This window comes from Elephantulus edwardii, unplaced genomic scaffold, assembly GCF_000299155.1.
Source record: "Elephantulus edwardii isolate Elephantulus edwardi_28Jun2011 unplaced genomic scaffold, EleEdw1.0 scaffold00056, whole genome shotgun sequence".
Classification (NCBI taxonomy): domain Eukaryota; kingdom Metazoa; phylum Chordata; class Mammalia; order Macroscelidea; family Macroscelididae; genus Elephantulus; species Elephantulus edwardii.
The window spans coordinates 15,542,081-15,545,933 of NW_006399806.1; positions in this window are offsets into that span (position 1 = coordinate 15,542,081).

Genomic DNA, 3,853 nt, shown 5'->3' on the forward strand with positions numbered 1-3,853 from the left:
AACAACAACAACAACAACATTCTAATCAGGTTTTCAATGCGGACAGAAAGTGGGATGGAGCTCCCCAATTAAAACAAGCTTTGAAGGAGGAGTGGCATCTACTTCCGTAATAGCTTGCCTCCAGAAACCCTATGAACCTTGAGAGAGGATGAGAAACATCCAAACTTTGAGGACTCTCCTTCATAGGGTCGCTATGAATCACCTACAACTCGACGGCACTTAACAACAACAACAATCAGGTTTTAATCTGAATAATTATTTTTAAATACTTATTCCTTATCTCAAACGGAGGATTTAGTTCCTGGTCTTACCAATTGCAGACTTGGTTATGTGAGTTTATTTGGCCAATTACATGTTGTGTTTGGGGTTTTGTTGCTGTTGTTGTTGTTAGGTGCCATCAAGTTGAGTATGCCTCATAGCAACCCTATGAACAAAAGATCTTAAACCAGTGCTATCCTATGCCATGTTCACTCTTCTTGAGACACAATAGCCCATTCTATCAAACACCATGTCAATCCACCTGGTTTAGGGCTGTCCTCTCCTTCACTGACCCTCCATCCTTCCCAACATCATGTCCTTCTGCAAGGAATAACACCTCCTCGCAACATGCCCAAAGTATATAAAGGGAAGCCTCATTATTTTTGCCTCCAAAGAGCACTCCAGCTTCACCCTCTCCAAGACTTATCTGTATTTGGATATACATCTCTATAAATTCTATGGTTGGCTGTGAAAAATGTTGTAATATAAAAGCACAAATTAGATAATGAAAGAGTAGATAAACAGCTGTTATGGGGAAAGTTGGGAAAACTTCATGGAGGCAATATTTAAACAAATACTAAGCAAGAAAGGACTCAGTGAAATATTTGGCATAAAGTAACTAAAACCACTACCCAATTGCTGGCAGAAGTAAATGGTAAAGAAAAATATAAGGACAATAAAGGAGCATTTTAATACTTGGACACATGCGCAAATAACTTTGAATTGAATTGTACTTATTAGACATTTCTATTCTACTAGAGATGTTAATGAAAAGGAAGAAAATTCCTAATAGACTCTGTAGCTCACTTGCATAGTAAGTGACTGTAGATAACATTATAGCTTAAAAGAGTAATCTCAAGAACATGGAAGCAGCCCAAATCTCCAATCACAATCAAATGGATTGAGAAATTATGATACATTCACATGAAGCAATACTACACAGCATGCAGAAGCAGTGATTTTTTGAATTATCATATAACTTAGGAGGGACTGGAGAGCGTTATGCCAAGTGAACTAACTCAGTCCCGTAAGGATAAATGCTGTATCAGATCATTATTGTTGAAATAGATAGCTAGTAAAATATCTATGAGGATCTAAATAGGGGAGGAATGGAGAAGAAAGGTGAGGATTGGGTGGGAGGAGTTAATCATAGGGTCACACAATATGATGGGTGGAGGAAGGGGTGGGTAAAGGAAATGAGATAGCTCCAGCGTGAAAAGAATTGTTTATAAACTTTGTAAATAAACTAGTATAAAATTTAAAATTTTGTTTGAAAAAAAGAGTTAAATGACAGAGATAAATGACTGGGTTCTCAGAGTCCTATTGCTGCTGTCATGATTTACCACTCTTCTAGCAGCAAAAACAAAGCATTGAATGAGAAAAACAAGAAGCATAAAAAGAAGATGAAAGGAAAATAATCCATGTACCAAGAAAGAAAAGGTCACAGCTCAACCATTTCAGGACCTAACATGTGATGAAGAACCAAAAGCCCTGAAGGAAGCAGCCAAGATACACAGTGTGTATTCACAAAAATCTAGACTCCAGGATTTAATGAAATGCTAACTGAAGAGGCAAAAAGTTATGTTGCACTGAACATGCTTGCTTAACTATGCCAAGAAATTTAGAATGCCTGGTCAACTGACTGGAAGAGGTCCATATTGTGCCTATTCAAAAAAAATTACAGAAAATAAGAAAAATATCAGAACACAGAAATGATAAAAAAACTTCAATACTATCATGTTTTTGTTACATGCTGTTGAATCAAAACCAACTCAGCGTTGACCTTTCAGTTGATTTTCAGAGAGTGTTAATTGGATGAGAAGAGATTGTCTTTCACCTGTAATTACTATCATACACAAGTAAAATCCTGCTGAAAATAATTTAAAAATTTTAGAAGCAATACATTGATAAGAACCTGCCAGTACTCCAGTCTGGATTATAGGACATAAAATGATGGACAGGATTTATGACATCAGATGGAATTTAGCAGAAAAGAGAATATCAGAAAGATATTTACCTGTATTTTATCAACTATACAAAAACATTCAACAATATGAATCATAGCAAATTACAGATAACATTTAGAAGAATGGTAATTCCAAAATGCTTAATTGTGCATATACAGAAACTGTGTTCAAACCATGAAGCAGTCATTCTAATAGAGCAAGAGGATATTTTATACTTTAAAATTAGAAAACATATGAATTAAGATTGCATTTTATCTCCATACTTGTTCTATTTGTGTGCTGAGCACATAATTTCAGAAAATATGCTGTATAAATATGGTCATGTTATCAGAATTGGATATGCAAATGACACATTTCATCCTAAAAATAAAGAAGAAATACTGATGAAAATAGAAGATGATAGCCATTAGTATGGATAACAACTTAACATCAAGAAAGCAAAAATTCTTACAGCTAGATCAATAAACATTATGATAAATGGAAAAAATATTGAAGTTGTCAAGAAGTTACTAAGAAATCAAATTAATTATTGTACGAGGCAAATCTGCTGCCAAGGATATTTGTAAAATATTAAAGAAGAAAGATGTCACTCTAAAGACTAAGGTATACTTATTCCAAGATTTGGTATTTTCAGTTTCTTGGTAGATGTATAAAAATTGGACATTGATTAAGGATAAACAAAGAATAATTTATTAAATTCTTAATTATTATTAAATATTATTTTTGTATTAAATACAAGCTGCCAAAAAAAGCAAAAACATCTGCCTTGGAAGGAATGTAATCTTAGGAGCAAGAAGATCCAGCAAGACTTCATTTCATACACGCTGGACAATCCTAGAGAAAGATACCAAGTTTGGTAAAGCAGAGAGTCCAGGAAAAAGGCTGTCAATGAGATGCCTTGACATAGGGGCAAAGACAATGGCTCATATACCGCACTGAGTGTGAGACTGGTAGAGGATTAGACAGTGTTTCGTGTGTTGTACTTTGTGTTGCTGTGATGACACATAACAACCAGAGTGACTCAAAAGAACACAAATGTATTTCCTTAAATTCTATAAGACATGTGTGGACAGGGATTATTCTTTTCGAAAGGCTTTAGAGCTTACTCCCACGCACACAGCTTTTTCAGTTTCTAGAGGTCATTTACCTTCTTTGACCCAGGGTTCTTTACTTCCTGTTCAAAATCTGCAAATTCGAACCAAATCCAAATATTGTCATCTCGCCAACACTCATTTCTGATTCCCTCTTACCCTTTTAAATTTTTTTTTATCTTCATAGATTTTTTTTTTAATTTAGTTCTAGTTTGTCAGAGGATTGCTTTCTTCATGTTTCCATTTACCATTCTGTAATGTTTTGTGTTTCTTGATATAGGGGATATTTTTTCCATGATTCATATCTATCATAGGTCTCTAACAAAGATAAACTCTGTCCCTCTTTCACTTTTTTTATTATTACTAAATTTTATTAGTTTTAATGAACATTTACAGAGATTTTGGGTTTTTATTCATTCATTGTTGCACTGTTTTCTCTACCCTCCTCCCCAGTTCGTTCTTCTTTCCCCCCCCTTGAATACCTGTTTTAATTGTTCAATTGCCACAGTGCTTGTCAAAGCCAGTTCTGATTAATCT